This window comes from Haliotis asinina, chromosome 3 (genome assembly GCF_037392515.1).
Source record: "Haliotis asinina isolate JCU_RB_2024 chromosome 3, JCU_Hal_asi_v2, whole genome shotgun sequence".
NCBI classification, from domain to species: domain Eukaryota; kingdom Metazoa; phylum Mollusca; class Gastropoda; order Lepetellida; family Haliotidae; genus Haliotis; species Haliotis asinina.
The window spans coordinates 86,415,461-86,437,057 of record NC_090282.1 but is presented as its reverse complement, the minus strand read 5'-3'; the positions used below and the strand labels follow the sequence as shown (position 1 = coordinate 86,437,057).

Below are 21,597 nucleotides of genomic sequence, written 5' to 3'. Positions count from 1 at the left end.
ATGGCTATCCATACTGGAGGACTGTCAGCTGAGATTGCCCACGCTCCCCCCTCCCGTGTAACTAGTCGTGTGGCGAGTAGCATATCACACTTGTTCAAACAGCCTTTAGAAGGGTCGTTGATAAGTTTGAAATGTTACAAGAAAGGGCAGGGTTAATACTTGTGTTTGATTGACTTCTTATCTCAACAGACCTTGATTATTGTCAAAATGACCGAGCGCAAGGCGGCAGCACGCCATTCTCGTCTGCGCGAACACTCCACAGTCTCCGAGCATAATGGACGGATGTGATAAGGCTGATTAAGAATTCACTTGCAAATGATAATGTCGTAGGTTGTTACTCTTGATTCCAAACATATCATATCTTTAAATGGCTTTGCGTAAATCGTAAGTCCGTTGATTACTCCTGCTGGAGGACCCAGAGAGGCTAATGCCAACACCGTGACTCACAGAACATGTCAGTCATGACCGTAAACTTTGACATTTGTCCATTTTAAAACGGATGAGAGATAAGGTGGTCTGAGGCGACAAGGTAAGTGTGGCGCACTGCTTCCCTTTATCGTATCAGGATCTGCCGATCGTAGATTCGAATGTCGAATTAGTCTAAGATATCCCTGATATATATTCGTGTTATTAACACAATAGCTTGGGGTTTTATCTTCTAACGGACAGGTGGTGATATTCTATTCAATTCATGACATTGAGGAAAACGTTTATAAACTCACCTACTTATATATTTCAATGGTGTATCATCATGCAGACTACAGCTGTGTTGCAGTAACGCCACAGGGCATTCAGCACTATATGTCTTTCCGTCAGAACGCAAACGTTTTCGGTTTAGTTTCTTGTCGTTTAACGCCGCATCCAGCAGTCCTCCGGTTTCACCACGGCGGTTTCTAACTGGTCGAGTCAATCCAGGCAGTCCGATGACTGACGTCATGAGTATCGGTCTACAGAACTGAACCCGATGACGTGCAATAATCAGATCGGCGAGTCTAGCCACCCAGCCCCGATAGCAGCCCTTTACTACAGGCACAGGCACTAGGAAATGTCTGGGAAGACAAGACCTTCATACAACAATACAGCTTTGTAGATCCTTCCTTTACACGATAGTACGAAATGTGAAAGTATAGGTAGCACAAGCTGATAAATACAAAGAGTCGTTAACACTGTCCCAGGAATGTCACGATAGACGAGGGATCTGTGACACTACAAGGATACAAATGTCGTTAACACTTTTCCCGGAATGATACGATAAACGAGGGATCTGTGATACTACAAGGATACAAAATGTCGTCAACACTGTTCCCGGAATGATACGATAAACGAGGGATCTGTGACACTACAAGGATACAAAATGTCGTTAACACTTTTCCCGGAATGATACGATAAACGAGGGATCTGTGATACTAAAAGGATACAAAGTAACCCAGACTATAACTAACTGTACTGCGTCAATAATCCTCATCAGGCAGGTTTGAACTTACGCCTTTAATTTAAAAGGTCATATTGCTTACTTCAAACGGGCATTTTCACACGTGACAAAAGAGTAGTACCAAAATGTCAGAAGCAGTTCTCCAGTTTGACTTGTACAAAAAAGATACATTTAGATGAAGGCTTGATGTGTTTGTGACGAGAGCCACCGGTGGGGCTGCGAATGCCTAACAAACACCTAACGACATCAGAAATTAATAGAGATTCTTTAACATATGCTAACGATCGTGTAGGGAGTGCAAAATGGAGAATTCTTACTTTACGTGAAAGCGTTCCGGTGCCTTAATTTGAACTGAAATCCTGTGGCTTCCCTCAGATTCAATAATTCTTCGATACATTGGTTCGCTCTAAAAATAGGAATAGTGAGACGTCTGTCTTTACTCCAGGGTGCCTGGCTTGTTGTTTCATGTCCGTGTTTCTTCGTATGTCGGTGTTTTATATGCTGCGTTTCAGAAGAGTTTTTATCAGAGAAGACATTAAACCTCCAGTCTATACCCCAGTACATTTGACTTTATTTCTTTGCTCCCAGAAAAGACATTAAACCGAAGAACCATTTTGCACCCAACTTTTACCTCACGAGTAGTCTAGAGGGACTGGCCAGCATCGCCTCACTCCACATGTAAAATATCAGTGAAGTCAGCTTTGTGCTAATACAAAACGTAACCGTGTAATCAATCGTCAAAATAATTCCCTTTCTACGCCTCCGGTCTGATTCTTCTTTCGAGCGCATGGAGTTTATTACTTCCCATGTTCCCAGTGCTCCAAGCAGCTGACAGACTTCTTGCTACTCTGGTCAGCCCCTCGGGCGTTTGTGAATAGGGAAAAGGGTCGAGTTTTATTAAGACAGCAACTGTTTCGTTGTAGTGTGCTCCGTTTCTAGCTCTCTCGTTGAAAAACAGTTTAGTGGAGAAACTGACTTAAACCTATTAGAAATATATTGGTTAAACACACGTTAAAGCAGGTTCTTAACGTTTCGAGTACTAGTTTCAAGTGGGTGAATTTCTTCATGAAACGTTTTAGGGAAAACCTGCATTTACAGGAGGGAGAACTTCGTCTGGGGTCCATTCCGTGTGACTGCAGAGCCAAAGCTCCAGGTGTTTCTGTAACAACAACCTTCACACGGTGACGCGCAGGTGTAACGCACTTTTACGGGTATTTAAAACCTTTTATATGATGTATATACATATATATAACAACAATCGATATCTCATATTGACTGAGCTATTTCGTGCCACACAGGTCGATATGCTGTTGACAGAAATATCGTGAGCGTGGTCATGACGTCACCAAAGGGAGCACAATGTTCGTAATATTTCAGATACAGACGTTGTCTCCTTTCGATGTTCTTGAAAACCCATTTTTTGTCTTGGCGAACGTCTTTTCTCATTCAGTGCGTTATAATGTTTACGTTTGAAAAACATACTGTAAACTGCACGACTGTCACCTGTAACATGTTAATCAGTTATAAATTAGTAGGTAAAACTATCGGTGTCCGTATCTGGTTGGATATCTCTACTGAAACATTTGTTAGCTCGACTAACGAACAAAATTATGTCACTTTCAATATCAGTTAAAACCTTTTTTAGAAGGACCCACCGCTCTCAATACTGTTGAACACAATACAGCGTCACCCGAGGCCAAGTTTAAATTAGATATTTCAGCGTTTGCATTTGCTTTCTAAATGTAAATAGGCATCCGAGCCAGTCACTGCTTTTTATTGTCTCCATTAATAGCATCGAAATAGGAACGGCTGACATCGCCCGTGTGTATCAAACACGCACGTTTTCATGAACAGAATAATATGTTGGTTTTTAGTTTTCGCATCAACCAAGTTAACAAGTGACGATTCCTACCTGGGCGGTGCTGACGAACAAGGGCCAGGGACAGTCCATATCGCGCATCTGAATGGCGAGGAGGCAAGTGCGTGTACTTTGGCGTCGCTAATACACTGATAAGAACAGTTGGGAATTAACTCAAGCAGATGATAAAAGAGAAGGACAATAAAAGGTAACTGTGTTATCGGAGGCGACCTAGGTACAAGCGACATAATGTAATTCCATTACTATTGATTGCCGTCGGATTGTATAAAGGTAGGGAGGAATCAATTGGTCAATTACACGTCTGGTACAGGACATCTTTGCTTGCTCAAGATCTAACCAAGTAGATGAGGCCGCGGGGACGTCGGTAGAGCCACAGGCGGAGATATGAGTATATCTGCTTCAAGGGGCCGGCCAGTCGGTGGGGCTCTTCCCTTAGAGGGAAGATAAGAAGCTTGCATGATGTTGCCCCTCTTTGATTGAATTATGGCTCTAAGTTTGAGCTCCTGTTGCTGACGAACATCAGAGTCTAATGGAGCATGAAGCGTGGCATAACATCTAACTGTGCAGCATTATCTCGTGTGCTGCTTTTAATGACGAACTTCATTTTCTGTATATTGGTGATGACAACTTAATGCATATAGATGTAGAGCTACATGTCGTACAATGACGTGTTCATGGAGTGAAATGATGTGAATGAGTAATCTATTAATCATTTCATGGCAAGTGATCAACTACTAAAGGAAACACAGTCTGGTGTCGAAGATAACAGCCAAGAAAAGAAGCAGGCGTATTATCACCAAGACTCAGTCTACACAATAAATATTTATTTGGTTAAACGTGAAACATACGATACCAATAATGTCCACCGCTCGATATACACTGGGTCTTCGTTATATATACGACATTTGTCGATTTAATAAACATACTGTAAGTTTCGTCGTGATTAGATGATAATGAAACAAACAGTGTGAGTATTACCGCGGCTGACCGCCTCAATGAGGCATGCCTTTCGAACGTCACATGCCTTTGGGAGCTCTTAGCATAGCATACACCCTACAATTACCGATACAGGCTGAATTCACATCAAGCATGTTTTGTAACATGTTGTGGTTGTAGAATCAACATTCGAACCTTGGAAGCAGATAAACGTCCAGACTTATAAACGCAAATATTCGGTGATAATTTGCCGTGACTATGCAATGTTTAGCGATGTAAAATATGCGTTTAGTAAATAGATATACAACAACCAAGAAGAGACATTGAATGAGACAAAAACTGTTGCTCACTGCCGTAGTCAGACAGTCCAACCCTATCACAGCCACTAAATATTAACGTTTCGAAGAACGCTCCGGCCTGGGGTACGGTCTAGTCACCCCCCCTGTAATGTAGCCGCCTGCAGGGGGTACCAGCTACTCGGTATTTTTATTTACGGTGTCTTATAGATTCAGCAAAGATTCAACAAAGGTATACGGTCGACAAGTATTCTGTAACGGGACAATTTAAATGTCGGTGTCAATTTCATGATATAGATGGACCTAGGTCAAGACAAGCCAACAGTGATAGAGAGAATATATATTTCTGCTTTTCAACATAGCCGGGCTGTATTCTGTTGTTCTATCATACAGTACAGATGGACACCCACCATATGTCCTCTCTTGGTCCGGGCAACCTCATGGCCAGGTCCCCGATGACTACAGAACACATGACACCGAGGATTGACAGAAACCGATTCGTTGGTCAGCAGAAGATTGGTGCTTGGATCCACAGTCACACCCAAAGATCGTAAAATATGTTACTTGTTGTTTCCCAGTCTAGGTCTCGTCATTGACGGTTGTTATGAGTTAAAGAGGAGTGATAAACAAACTTTGACTTACTGTATTCACGTTATAATCACAGTAGAGTGCTAGAGCTCCGTGTAACGGGCATTAGATCCTCCGGTGGCCTGTATACGTCGCGGGATAAGTAAGGTATTTAACATGTAGACGTTAAGCCTCACGTCTCATCACGTCATCGAGGAATTATAGTGCGTCTCATTAGCTTTTTGTTCCTTGAATATCGAGCTTCAAAAACAAACGGCAAGAAACAAAAGAATATCTCGTTTAAGAAATATTACAACCGCAGCACACACGCTATATTTCCACATTTTGGACAATAGAGTACTGTGTGTGTAGTGACTTAATACCCGCGCTTTATCAACGCATCTACACCAACAGACAGCACTACCTACACGACTGTAGCTCACTGTAGGCAAGATGGTATGTCAATCTGGGTATGGTGGCCACACTCAGCAGTCATAAACAACCATGCATCATGTCACGAAGTGAGGTTTACAATCCATCACATCGGGGGCAAGTGTGGAGAAAGGAGGAAATAAGGTTGTAATGTCAAAATGATTGTATATCTCCACGGTTGTGACTTTGTGTACGGTGTGAGATACAGATACTACGACAGCTGGATATCTTGACGAGGCCAGGTTATTCCTTGCGTGTTGTGGTTTGGAGGATGCCGTGGTGTATGGAGGGCCATAGTCTTTGTAATAATGTTTGTGGTGGAACGAAGTCGGTGTTTCACCAGGTCATGGTAGGGAGAACCCACAGTCAACGGCTGCATGAGCTTCAATGTTTCGTGAAGACGGCCTCGTATTGAGTCACGTGGCATTACATGATGAACAAACCAGTCGGGTGTTGACATTGAGCCACGTTGCAACTCTCTGGGTTGACGTTGTTCTACGAAATCCAATATGTGTTTATCATGCACTGAGACATGTCGTTACACACATCCTGACAGAGACTGGCATACCACGTGTTCTGCACACCTCTGACAATACCACGGTTGCTGCAGTACCAGGCCGGCATGCATGCGAGTCGCACTGGGGGTCCATACTAGGAGACTGGGTCCCAACTAGGAGACTAGGAGACTGGGTCCCTACTCAGAGACAGGCTCCCAACTAGGAGACTGGGTCCCAACTACGAGACTGGGTCCCAACTAGAAGATTTGGTCAAAACTAGGACTAGGATTGGGTCAAAAACTGGCTCCCTACTAAGAGGCTGGGTCCCTGATAGAGGATTGGGTCCCAAGTAGCTAGGAGTCTGGGTTCATTCTAAAAGGCTGGGAGACTGGGTCCCTACTAAGAGACTGGGTCCCTACCAGGAGACTTGGTCCGTACTAGGAGACTAGGTCCCAGCTAGGAGACTGGGTCCCTTCTAAGAGGCTGGGTCCCTGCTAGAAGATTGGCTCCCAACTAGGAGTCTGGGTCCCAAGTAGAAGACTGTTCATGCAAGGTGCGTAAAAGAAAATGACATCTGAGAAACTGCGCATAGCAGGCACTGATCTATACGAAAATGTTGGACATTGTGAACAGTTTCTATTTCTGCCTCATACAAAATATTAGTATACAACCATATGCAGACCCTCAGCAGGTCACGCTACCGACAAACAACTTCACGCTGGAATGCAGTAATATTTCATCTTAATTCATCACCTTAACAGTAATACACAAAACTAGCATATGCCAAAAGGTCAACCTTCTACTGTAACATAATGTTAATGAAGCACACTATATTCACATACTTGGAAGTAATTACCTCCTAAACGGCAAACATGCATAATGTATTAATATGAAACATAACATTACCTGACTATATGCTGGAAACAACGACACTATGGTTTTGTTATCAAATAATATTTCGTTACAACAACATATAACTTAAAAAATAACACTTTTTCTTGTAAACAATCGTTATTAAACTTCTGTTTGAAATACACACACGCTCTGATGGAGTGGAAATCGACAATGCACGGTCCATAGCACGTGTGCGGGTTATGCGTGAGTTGTCAAGATTATAGAGGCAACAGGTGGTATCAGGAATGCATAATCATACTGGTTAGGGCATCTACTGCACTTGTTCTCACTGACTGTAGATGGAAGGTGCATTATAACAATGGATCAGATAGACGGTTTCTCATAACTGCACGAATACTTATGTGATTAAGTAACTTTGCTTGAATTCTGATGGCTACTGAGATAATGATGACTAAACCAGATAAGCATAACCGCAAACTGTCTCCATCATTTGGAATGGGTTATCTGGATCACAAACGTACATTTCTTTTACAATGTGTGATCCTGGGAATCTGGTCAAGTTGGCCTGTATTACATATATTACGTTTTTTCCCCTTTGTTACTCTGGTTTGCCTACATGTATCGCCCGATCGGGTTTCGTAGTCTGTAGACGCAGCTGCTTAATTAGTATTCTAGTTCCGGTTCAAAACCAACCCACTCACTCACTCACACGTCCATTATTATTTTGTTACTTAGGCTGTTTCCGCTATTCAGTCAAACGCACACGGGTGTGGAGGAGATTCATGTGAAAAGAAGCGCTTGTGTGGTTCCGATGTCTCCGGAATACGATATACCCGCGAAGCCCCAATCCGCGAAGAAGCTCCAGTAGGATAGTATTTAAGCCACAACGGTACATTTTCTGGTATTGGCATGTACTAAACCACAACGCTACATATTCTGGTATTGGCATGTACAAAACCACAACGCTACTTATTCTGGTATTGGCATGTATTGAACCACAACGCTACATATTCTGGTACAGGCATGTATTAAACCACAACGCTACATATTCTGGTATTGGCAAGTACTAAACCACAACGCTACATATTCTGGTACAGGCATGTATTAAACCACAACGCTACATATTCTGGTATTGGCATGTACAAAACCACAACGCTACTTATTCTGGTATTGGCATGTATTAAACCACAACGCTACTTATTCTGGTATTGTACACAAGTCAAAGGTGTATGGACAATGTCGCAGAGACTAGAAAACCTTTCAGTAAAGAAAATGTTACTTTGGGATTTCCTGTATAAAACAATGTTTCTTTAAAATGCCATAAGTCTGGTGATAAACTTCATTTTTAAATCATATTTCAAACAAAGACAGTTGAGTCGTGAAGCTGACCAGCAAGAGATAACAAACTACTATAACATCACTAAAGCAATAGCATATTCAACTTGTTATTACAAGTCCACTACTAGTTATCGCCGATTAATTGTTTGACACGGTTTGTGAACAATGGAACATTCATTTCTAATTCCAAATCAGCTTGTCGTCTGTGACGTGTCTATGTATGATTTATGATATGCTGTACAACATTAAACCACTGTCCGGTGACTAGGGCAGAGCGGTTTGTACCGCCGACATGGTGATGATAACAAGGGTCAGTGAGTAAAGTCAAGATACATCTACACTGATATACTTTAAGGAAATGACACAGACAAATATTTATGTGTATACTACTTGCACCTGTTGTCTACATCCGGTAATTCACCATGCATTGTTATAATACACCTGAAGTGATGTTAAATAAACGGCCATACCAGCGAGACCCCTCGCTGCTTCCCTGCGTGCGATGATCATTGTAATGAGTGCTTAAGCAATATGTTAGTAAACCCTACACCACTGCAATAGACCAATGTTACGTCCCGGAGCGCTCGGCACAACAGCAGATGCAATAGGCACATCACAGACACCTAGCCGTGCAAGTGGGTGAATATTTACTTAGCAAATAAGTAGTCATGCTTATGATATTAAACACCAGAGCTGATCAGAGATAGACATACGCAGCGCGGTCTAAACAAGGGGATATTCTGCTCGGCTAGCGTTTCCACATCTTAAGGATTCTCCGGGATGAAGCACTAGAAAGTGCTCTCCCAGGGTAAGGAGTCAGTCTCCCCGAGGGGGTGGAGATATCAAAGAATAATCCAGGTATCTGGTAACGACGGAGGAGAAGGCCCAGTCTCAACTGCCAAGAGGGTCGGGGGATGGGATTCATGTGGCAAGCACAGGCACCTGTATTGATATGATGTGAGGCTGTAGAACAGGTCTGGGCGGCAACACGCAGATATGTCGATACCAATAACGGCCGAGTAGATCATACTAACATACCAGCAATAGCACAGGACCTTCCTTACCATCGCCCACCAGCTCCACGCTGGAAACGATGTTCCGCCGACAGAAATGTTACCGTCACCTAGGAACGTGTCTCCATGAAACAATGTTCCACCGACAGAAGTGTTACCGTCACACACCTGTCACGTACTAAAAAGTATCGCTATTTTCGCGCTTGTATGAACTGGATTCAAGACGATACCATGTCAACTGAGCTACTGTATTACATCAAACAGGTTATTTTCCACCAGTAACAGGAATATAAAGAATAGCTTGGATGATTCGAACACGAGTAAGACGTATATCTGCTAGTTGAGATCATATTATACGCCTCGTTACCAAATACGTAACACAGTGGAATAGAGCACTTAAATACTGGAAATAGAATGGAGATCACATATCGAGAAACCTAATCCAACCTTTGTTTCTTCAAACAAATTAATAGAATCGTTTCAACTTCACCAAGTCAAAAGACGTTGATGATGGCTTTTAAACATAATATATATTTGTTCTCGACAGAGAGTTTGTATCTTCAGTTGGACGTTGCAGGTCATACAGTGTAGACAAACGTGTTTCTCATCACTCACACATCCAAATCCTTAATCTACGTTTCTTAATTCTAATCGTAATTAACATATTAATCCTCCTAAATAGGTAGGTCAGAATTTCGCTCTTTTAAAGATAAACGTTGCAGAAGCACCACTGTCAGGAATGGTTCTGTGATTGGAGAGTCGCTCCAGTCTGATTTGTTTGAGAAGGGCGAGTTCTGTGGGACTGGCACTCGTGCTGGGGTGGACTAACAACTAGTCTCTGAAATGAACATATTTTCCTGAAAAGGGTTGATAGGAAAAAGAATAGTATAATGAAATGGACCCCTGAGACTTTCTTCATTTTCAAATTTGAAGCTAGGGGAATCTAGACTTGCCACATTTTCTTGACATGCATGGGCTTTCTTGGATAAATTTGCTTCAGGGTCTGTACGATAGACTGGCACTGGAGATTCCTTAGTGATGAGGCGCAACACTCTCACTGGTCTTCACGACCATCTTCAGAGAGCATCATACAGCCAGCCAGACTTACCGCACATGACTTCGATATTTACGAGGAGTAGGTTTTATTTAGAATCTTGATATCATCGAAGTCATAAAAGCCGAGCCTTACAGCTTCGGAATAGTCCCCATCCTTCATCCCAGAAGAATAGGTGTCGACAAGTCTTTGTGTAAACGCTCTATAAATATTCCCATAACATAATATTTACAAAGGACTGTTGATTCGGGGCCCACATATGACTATAAATCAATACTTGGCCATTACCAAGGAAAAGTTTGCCTACGTTCCCTTCTGTACCTCTCACGAAGTTATTGAGCTTTGTTCTCCAACACATCGATAACAAAACACGTGCACCATCTTCGGAATACAAGTCTGTAAGCTCTTCAGCTGCGCGCTGCGTACACGGCAGGTCGCTCGTACAACAGCACGATCCGTAAAATAGGCGTCAGCCCATAGTGTGCGATTTTTATAGAGCGTAAAATTGAATTCTGTCCAGATTGGTTTTTAACGTCTCACGCAATTTATCATTCGTACAACTTTGGAAATTCATGTTAAATGTAACTGGCAGTATTTGTATTGTTCTGTTTGTAATAAATCAAACCTCTACATTTTAGGAATGAAAGGTTTTACAAACGGTTTTCGTTCTTCTGCGGTTATGTCCATGACTGACTTGTCAGATCACATATATTCTTTTCTGTAGGGGTTACGGAGTATTTATCCTATACATCGAGACCAGCCGAAAGTCCCAGACTGAACTGAGGGCACATTGTACCTTGCGGAGACTCAGACCAAGGTCTTCGCCAGGAGTATGTCTGTAGGTTCACTTGAACCCTTACCTATTTTGCTGCCACGAATGTATATAGATCCCTGACTGAAGGAACATGTATTTTCTGGTGAGGCTCGGTAGACATTCTGCGAATGTCCCATGGCCAAGACATGACGCTTTTCTCTGGAGCAGTAACAGATCATAAGTTACCTTCAGGCTAGATAGGGTATTCCCACATCAATGATGACGCCTCATTTTACAGGAGATAAATCTATCTTCAGAACCTATTATCGGAGAAAATACGTCGAACAGTTTTAGACAGCATTTACATTTAAATCGACTGTGCCCACCACCACACAGGACAAGAGTTCATGATCCCATCTCTTTATCACAGGAACTAACTGGAACTCAAGCAGGTGATTTCAAGTCAGTTTGGTTGAACAGCTCACTTGCGTGTGTCTTAATGGTGCCTTATTGAAGAGGTTTTAACCTTGCTTCTATTTACAGTGGATTCTCAGATGTCAGCATATGACGGACGGGCTTGCCAACATTAATGTTGTAGTTTCCTTGTCAATTATATTTCTGTGGAATCACATTGAGCCTGACTTGGCCCGATGCATAACTCTAGAGATTGTCTTGCTGGTAATGAGTGTTTGCAGGAAATCCAATAGTTTTGGAATAGACAGCTTAATTCGGCCACGCTTAGGGTTACAAAAGACACACTGCTTCGATTCGTGAGTCACTTAAAATTAGTTTCCAATCGTAATGGAAATTAATTCAATCTAAGAACACATCGTATTGAATTGAAATTGCTATCACAATTCCGATTGCTTGAGAAGTTTTATGCCAGTTGTGCGCTGAAGGCCTTACTCTACAGAAATTGGATAAATCAGTACCCTATTGATGCTAAAGGATATAGTCCTTCTTGGCTACGGACACAATTTATTAAACTCGGACGAAGCAGATGTCATTTTGTCAGTTTGGAATACACAGAAATTGCAAGACCTGAATTGACAATATACAAGGAAGGGTTGTACGACAAAGTGAAGCCTTGGGGCCTTAGGATAGCGATATATTACGTCCTTATCCGATCTCTGGACTGGACAAGATCTGGTTCCCCGGAGTTCAAACACACAGGTCTTCGCCTCTAGGCTAGGACATATTGACTTTTCGAAACCATTGACCCAGTTACCCAAGCCAGATGTTGTACAAGACGGTGCGCGCTTGGTGTGTACATGGGTCGTAGGCTCACGGAGGACAGGGGCAAGACCAGGATAAGAGTCACTTGTCATTAAAACACAGATAGAATTGAACAGATATGATGTACATATCGACATCATCAACACCTTTTGGTGGAATTACATCTCTTGGAGAACAGGAAAATAACGTAACGAATACACAATTCGAGATACTCCTGGCATATTTATCTCCCAAATTGATAGCCAGCAATAAACATGACATTGATGTATCTCACAAACGCCTGAGCATATCCAGAATGTAGTTTCTTATCTTTCAGACTTACCGCTAATGTAAAGAGGAGTATGACGAATTATACGCCTATGAAAGTTCACGTGACCTTTACAAACCTATCACCGACCTAAACACTGCTGCCCCTGACTCTACCATACATGAACTGCATTATAATTAGAGACTGCAGTCTTTATCTCCGCCTAAAATTCTCCATGTTAGATCCACAGCCTACTCCTATAATGAACAATTATATGGAATCCTCAGCGTTATATTACGGGCAGTTTGAGACCATCCAAACAAGAACTATTATATATAACATACCTTTCCGCGATCCCCTCATGCAATGTTAACCAGTGTCCTGTACGCCTTTGCTACCCGTGAAGCAGATAATCGATTATACTCTCGCCTTTACGTTTTATACAACTAATCCAGACACGCAACCGTTTTTATAATGTACATAGAGAAACGTGCTCCCTTTGCCATAACATATTGACAGGGGAGAGCTGTAGAGTACGTTATAGCAGAGGAATACCTCACCTAATATCTCATCCAATACCCCAAACAATATCTCACCCAATATCTCATCCAATACCCCACCCATTATATCATACATTACCTCATCCAATACTCCACCCAATACCTCACCCAATATCTCATCCAATACCTCACCCACAATCTCATCCAATACCTCATCCAATACCTCACCCAATACCTCACCCAATATCTCATCCAATACCTCATCCATTACCTCATCCAATATCTCATCCAATACCTCATCCATTACCTCATCCAATACTCACCCAATATCTCGCCCAATACCTCATGCAATACCCCATCCAATACCTCATCCATTACCTCATCCAATATCTCATCCAATACCTCACCCATTACCTCATCCAATACCTCACCCAATATCTCATCCAGTATCCCACCCAATACCTCATCCAATATCTCATCCAATACCTCATCCAATATCTCATCCAATACCCCATCCAATACCTCATCCAATACCTCACCCAATATCTCATCCAATACCTCACCCAATATCTCACCCAAAACCTCATCCAATACCTCACCCAATACCTCATCCAATATCTCACCCAATATCTCAGCCAATACCCTAACCAATACCTCATCCAATATCGCATCCAATATCTCATCCAATACCTCACCCAATATCTCATCCAATGCCTCACCCAATACCCCACCCAATATCTCATCCAATATCTCATCCAATGCCTCACCCAATACCTCACCCAATATCTCATCCAATACCTCATCCAATATCTCATCCAATACCTCACCCAATATCTCATCCAATGCCTCACCCAATACCCCACCCAATATCTCATCCAATATCTCATCCAATATCTCATCCAATGCCGCACCCAATACCTCACCCAATATCTCACCCAATACCTCACCCAATATCTCATCCAATACCTCACCCAATATCTCATCCAATGCCTCACCCAATACCCCACCCAATATCTCATCCAATATCTCATCCAATATCTCATCCAATACCTCACCCAATACCCCACCCAATACCTCATCCAATATCTCATCCAATATCTCATCCAATGCCTCACCCAATACCCCACCTAATATCTCATCCAATACCCCACCCAATATCTCATCCAATACCCCACCCAATATCTCACCCAATACCCTAACCAATACCCCACCCAATATCTCACCCAATACCTCATCCAAGACCTATAGTGTAGTAACATTCCTGTTTGTTTTAGCTCCCGGTTCTTATATCCTGTGGTTTTCCTTGTGTCTGGTGGACTGGAAAAACATTAATAATATCTGTTACAAGTATACGTGTGCAAACAAGCAATAAAAGAGGGGTTTTCGTTGTATTTGTTTCTTTCTTTTTGTTTCATTGATTAAAATGGTGATTTTAAGAAATAAAAGCAAAGGTTTGGCTGCGGAACTGAGATAATTATCTTTATGCTGTGACTGACATGGGACGAAGATGGTCGGTTCACAAAAGAAATTTAATTGAAAAGTTTAACCTCGGCGTTTTCTCTGCTCCTGAAAAACAAATACTTCTGTAAATGGTGCTCATAATCTCTCCCTTTGGCAGCAACTACAAACACATAGTCCATGTACAATATGGTCCAGTCACCACCAAGCCGTGCTCACCAACCCTCTCCGTTTAGTTCTAAGTACCATAGGGCTATTACGCGTCGAATGGAATGCTTATTTAGGAGTTTTATGGCTGGTTTTAAATACGTTAATTGTGTAAAGTGTTTCAACGTGACAACAGCTCAGGTTCGTCCGGAAAGGAGATGCAGAAATCTTACAGCGGTCTGTCCGAGACTCGGTTATTTACGGCTCCTGTGCCTGGTTTATTGGCGTGGAGAGGTGGGGTGTTGTTTCGGATGACATTTGATCAGGATGTTGGGGTCAACAACGGAACCCCGTTATCCAACTGGCAGCCAAATACAAACAAAATACATCGTCAGTGGTGATTGATGCGACACAACAATTGGCCTATTTATTTTATTAGAATAACGGTTAATGGGTTTTTTCTCCATTATGTGCAAGGTGATGCATAACCGTGGGCGCAATACGAAACCGGGGTGAGAACGGAGGCATTCTGCAAGTGGTATTCACCTCATAAACTTAATATGATAACGCATGTTGAAATAGTGTGTGCTTCTAAAAGTTGAGGATAAAGCACCAACGCTGTAAAACTCTGGATTCATTATCACCTGAATGTCGAACTTCAAACTCCTGCAATCATCATAAATTGTGAACGTGAAACTCTTGTTTATATTTGCACAGGGGGAAACTGAATTATTTATGATCTTCAAAATGATTGAAATCAATGAATATAATACCTCTGAAATGAGGAATTCTGAGTCCCCACTATTATTAGGGATATTAGCAATAGCATGGAAAGCTCTAGTACTAGCAGCACCAGAAGCAGTAGCAGCAGCAACAGTAGTAATAAGGGATGAAGTTTTGCGACGCTGTCAGCAATATTCTTTTCTCCAGTATCATTCAGGGGGACACCAGAAATGGGTTTCAAACATTCTTTCCATAATAGGAATTGAACCAAGCAGGAGTAGTAGTGCTAGTAGTAACTGTAGTAGTCGTAATAGTAGAAGTGTACTGGCAGCATCAGTGATAGCTCCAGGCTAGCTCCACTGTTGTACTGAATGCTGAGCCAATGGGTCTATAGTCATTCTATCTTTCGATGTGGCAAGTCTAGATATGCGGACAGTACTAAGGACTCAAGTCTATAGTGCAATATGCTTTAGACATTTGCACTAAAATTATCAATTTTTACCTTAGAGACTTGTGTATGTCTACAGGAAGATCTGCAGGAATAGCAACAGCTGTAGAGTTAGTAACAGGCCCCTATGATCCAAAGTGAGACATGAACACTGAAGTTTGTCTTACACCTATCCTGCCATGTCACACACCTGTCATACACCTATCATACACCTATCCTGCCATGCCATACACCTGTCAAACACCTATCCTACCATGCCACACACCTGCCATACACCTATCCTGTCATGTCATACACCTGTCTTACACCTATCGTGCCATGTCATACACCTATCCTACCATGTCATACACCTGTCATATACCTACCTTGCCAATCTTACACCTGTCATACACCTCTCCTGTCATGTTATACACCTGTGTTATATCTATCGTGTCATGTCATACACCTATCCTACCATGTCATAACCTATCCTAACGAGTCACACACCTATCCTACCATGTCATACACCTGTCTTACACCTATCCTACCATGTCATACACCTATCCTACAGTATCATACACCTATCCCGTCATGTCCTACACCATCCTGCCATGTCATATACCTGTCATACACCTAACCTGCCGTGTCACACGCATCTAGTTACTAATCTTGCATCCAGCTGAAAACCAACAGTACCACAGTGTCACGTATATTTTACTGGATAACTGCAGCTAAATTAGCAATAGCAGGCACCACCTGAAGTCGTGAGGACTGACAAACTCCTTCCAGCGAAAGATAAAGCCAATTTTCAATGACTCGTGATCAAGAGTATAAACGCATGTAGGCATGAAGACATAGCGATATCCATTAATTCAGAAGAAAGAGAGGTACTGACTTGGCTTGTCACCTGTCCGTTAACAGACACCAACACATAATCGGTGTCTGCGCATGCATGTAACAGCCATTAAATTATTCACCACGGAAATTGCAATGATGTGTTTAACATGACAGTAAGCACTGGAAATGCAGACAGATGGAAAATTGAACATGGCGAGGTATTAATCCTTTGGTCGATTTTTGTCACTTAGTTTCTAATGAATCCCAAATGACGCTCTGAAACTAATCGATCGGTTAGTTTCAAAGTAATTCCTCTTATCGACCAGGAAATATTTAGGAAATATTCACAATTTGTCATTACAGAGGCTATTCGCTTTCCTTTGGTTGCACTATTTTCGACGGTAACACCTGTGTGTTGACATAAAGCCCCTTTAAGGTGAATTGACAACATTGAAAGCCAGGTATCGAATATGTGCTACAGATGTCACTGTGGAGCAGTTCACTCTCGTACATTACAACTGAAACACATTAAAACATCACATTAAATTCAAGTGAATATCTGCACGTATTTCGCCACTGTCAAGGGTTCCACAAGAACGCTTGTTGCCCCATACCGAACATTGATCTCATACATCCAATCATGAAGATCAACACAACGCTGTAGCACTCCACTCCGAAGTTTATATCCAAAGTTCCAGTGAACAGAAATTCATATGCCACCGCCCTACGTACACGCGATAATTCGCTTGACAACATGAAATAAAATTAACTCCATGTGATAGTTCAGCCTTGCGAGTAATCTTAACAAATAAACGTTGTATAATCAGCCTGTAAATATATCTGCGAGACGTTGTACACGATTATGAACAAAGGGTCTATCAGACCTCTGCGGCATGTGATATTTATTGTCCAACCTTTGTCGACAATATATGAAGTCTTTCCCGGCACTGAAGGTGATATGGAATGCTCGTGCAATGTGCAGGGATATATTCAACACGAAGTGCGCAATTACTATGATATTGCCTTGAAGGTAATAAAAGACCTGTTTTCCGTGATTAATTGATTTTTCAACATAAAAGTCGCATATGTGGCCTTTATTGATAGTAGCATTAAATGTAAAAGGTAATAGTTCAAATTCATTGTCACCATTTTGAAAATACATGTGCTAACTTACAAGCTTTCTTACATAACAGTAATTTAATGATACTTACACCAGATGTAAATTACACGTGGTGGGGTGGGGTGACATTATTCGCCTATGTCAAGGCAATAACGATTCCCAGCTCACGTCGAGTTTAAGAGAGTGTCTTATCAACAAGCAAGGCGATTATTAGAACCAAACAACGTCGTGGAGACAGAAGTTGACGTTGTAACAATGCGTCATTAAAGCACAATGACGATAATACTACACTTGACGATAAACACAAGTGAACGCACTGGCTCCTGGCTAGCATAGGACTGTGTAATAATTGGTGACTGTACATCTTAAGGCGCAGATATATCTGTTATATGAACAATATTCACTTGAATACGCACCGCATTATTAAACGTCTCACTAAACTGGTTTTGTGGATGTTCGTGTTTACAGTTCCTCACGTACATCTCTCTTGGCTCCACGTGTACATCCATTAGCATCACGCTGATCGTTCTGTTCATTCTGTAATTCCTATGAAGTCCGATGTGTCGTCTTCCACCAAACGGTCGACAAGAACATTAACATTTGGAATGCATGATAGCTAATACTGCGCCATGTAGAGTTGCTGTACGATTGAACATATGAGGTGATGTCAGGGCGTTCTGTATGTCGGGTACATATCTCTCTACTTACAGTGATATAATACTGTCAAAGTAGAACGAATGATGATCGTTCAAACTGAAAGTTAGACTTTAATGGCCACCGCATGAGCCGCCAATGGTTTTAGATCACACGAGCTGCACACGGAGGACGAATGAACACCGAAAACAATACAAATGCCAATGGGTGTATCGGTTACACTTCTTCCGCGTGTTACATCGTCCATGTGTTACAGAGCTGAGCCATATGGCGCCAATTAATTTCTCTGAGTACACGCTAAAACATGTTGTGGTGTGTTCTTTACCACTGAGGAACAATAACATACGAAATGTGATACGTACTGGTGATGTGCTGTTATTGCAAGTCAGTGTTGTCAAAACAGGTAAGAAGATTGTCTATTCTTAGCCCCATAAACATTTAACGTGGAGGTTGATACGGTAACTATCACTGCAATCAGAAACAAAATGGTTCAGATCTACAGGTTGTTGTACATATTAACTCGTCGCACATTCGACAGCATTCGCACAGTACGGCGGATGCATAATCCCATGAAATGATGAGATCTGGAACTGCAGCTGAGTGCTTTAAGACTTTCTCTCTGTCTAACATCCTTAAAAGTAGCACTGCACGCGACTCACCCGTTTTGAAGTCATCAACGTTTGGGAAATAACCGATTCATATATTCAGTATTCGGTCATTCCCTGTGGAGTGATGTGTTGGTGTATATTTATTCCCATCCACTACATCGCCCAGGTTCTACTGGTTGTACTAGACCTACTGCCTCCACCGAGTGTTTAGGGCTTACATATGCCACATCCGTGTTCACCAAGTGTACGTCACGCTCACCACAACCTTGGTCCAATATAAGTAGAACACGCAAACGGCTTGTTATAATGCACAATGCCTTGTTGGGGATCAAATGTCCTGTTTAGGATTATACTTTCTCTGAGATGTTCAATGCCTTATGCTACCATGTTTTATTAATAATTAGGTTAGGACAAATCCAAAACAGTGACTTAATAATTGTTACCAAGATATATCGTACACAACATGTTTATGTCACTGGCGGTAAACATATGCTTGGCTCTTTAACTGTTATATTTAATATTTAATACAGGAATACCGCAACAAAGAAGGCGTCGTGGTCCCAGCACAGTCAGCGTCACTAAAGCTCAAAATCATCTCAAGGCTTTCGTCTAACCACCACCACCATCTTGTGAAACATGCTTACACGATGACATTTAGAAAGTGGTCAAATGCAACACATGTCATATTTGGGATTTCACTTTCTCAGTAAAACATATTCAAGCGACAAGGGACAGAATATTAATTCAAGAACATACATAAACATAATTTCCTTCGTTCTATAAAACGATAGACAGGGCTGTTGGTTGGATATGTCTCAGGCTGTGTCCTGCCTTATTAAAATATAGTTTAGTAGTAATAGCGTTGTTGATGGCTCCCTGTACATGGACTGGGTCGTACTGTGGATGGGCCTCTGTCAAACCCTCAAGCATGGCGAACATCGTCATCATGAGATGAATACTCTACGCCATCATGTCAATTCAGATACATGCAAACTGTGGAGTCACTTGTTTCATAATTACATTTTGATGTAAAATCACCATTGACGATTTTGAGTAGGAAGAGATTGTTCTGAGCAGCAGACGACAGCCTTCTGTTTCAGACTTGCCGACTTCATCCACTTGGACGTCCCAGTATAGTTCAAGCGCACAGGGCTCCAGCTCTCAATCCTGCACACAAACACTCTGCAACGGTCCTTCAGATATCCTTCAGTGTAAAAGTTACCGGTTTGGTAAGCCACCTCCCTCGGTTGGCATCTATTGCTGTGCCGTCAAGCAACCGGGAACCATCAACAAAATCAACATTGACATTGAGATTACGTCCTGAATTCTTGTCTCGATGAGTAAAACTTGACAAGTGTCACGAGGGGATCATCATACAAATAAACACGTGCAAGAGTGCACACTACACCTCTGTCATGAAGAGGGTAGCAGTAGTAGTAGCAGTAGTAGTAGTAGTAGTAGTAGTAGTAGTAGTAGTAGCTGCAGGAGAATCATTATTTTTTTTACCATAGGATATTTGTATCCATGCAGCTAGTACATGCACAAAATACAACAATTCCTCGATCTTTGGGTGGCAATCTTAACACAGCATTATCAGCCCCATCTCCAAGGGATCATGCGACTCTTCCAGCCACAAGGAGCACCAAGGTGCATCCATACGACGGGAATACATAATAACAGTACTTTGTCCAGGTCAACTGTACCCGCAGCTATGTGTTTGAACGTATGCGAGAGACCACAACCTGGTCAAATACCAACGGATTCGGTTCCGGATCGTCAAGCGCACAGCGTTGTGTACTGCACACAAGGTCTGCACACAATGCTGGCTCCTGGTCAGAGGTGGGCTCGATCCCGGCACCTGTCACTAACCTGGTGCCTTAGCTCACCCACAGTGCCCCTGCCAGTAGCAATGTTTGGAAATGAAAACAGGTCGTACAAATACACGCATGCAGAAAACTAACTACGACGTAATGTTATTACAACACAGTGAGTTGAGGTCACCTCGGCGTCATATAGCGACGAGACTGCATTAATACACATTTCAAGTATAAAGTTTAAATGAGTATAAAAGCAGATTTATTCATTACATTGATATATACAAACAGTAAGTCGACAGATGTCAAAATATTCGGTTCTAGTAATGTTACTCATACACATAAATAGATGTACATAAATATCTTACGTTTATTTCACATACATATTTTCCGACTGTGACCGTTTTTTCTACCTTTTTGATGCAAGGTAATTTCATACATGGACTTTTTGTTCAAGTTCACCAGGGCGTATTTACATACGGATATAAGTTCAGTTTTATTTTTAATTTGTATTCTCAAACCCATCTGGTAGTAAAACCTGGCAAATGAGCCATTTTTCACCAACGGTATCGTCCAAATTACTCTCGTTTTCATGCGCTCATTGTCGTTGCATATATCCTTCTCTATGTGAGATAAAATCCTGCTGTATGTACCGATTTCCTTATAAATCATTTATACAACTTCCTGTGAGAACTGTACATTCTTGAAATACCATATACACCTTTTACAACACATAAACAAACAATCTTCTGCCGTCAGCACTTTAGACTATA

General features: G+C 41.9%; 1 protein-coding gene across 1 annotated transcript in view; it reads right to left on the bottom strand.

Moving 5' to 3' along the window:
- Nucleotides 1-21,597, bottom strand: part of LOC137278676 (zwei Ig domain protein zig-8-like) — a 109,923-nt gene that overhangs the window by 54,409 nt on the left and 33,917 nt on the right. The gene's annotated exons all lie outside the window — the stretch shown is intronic.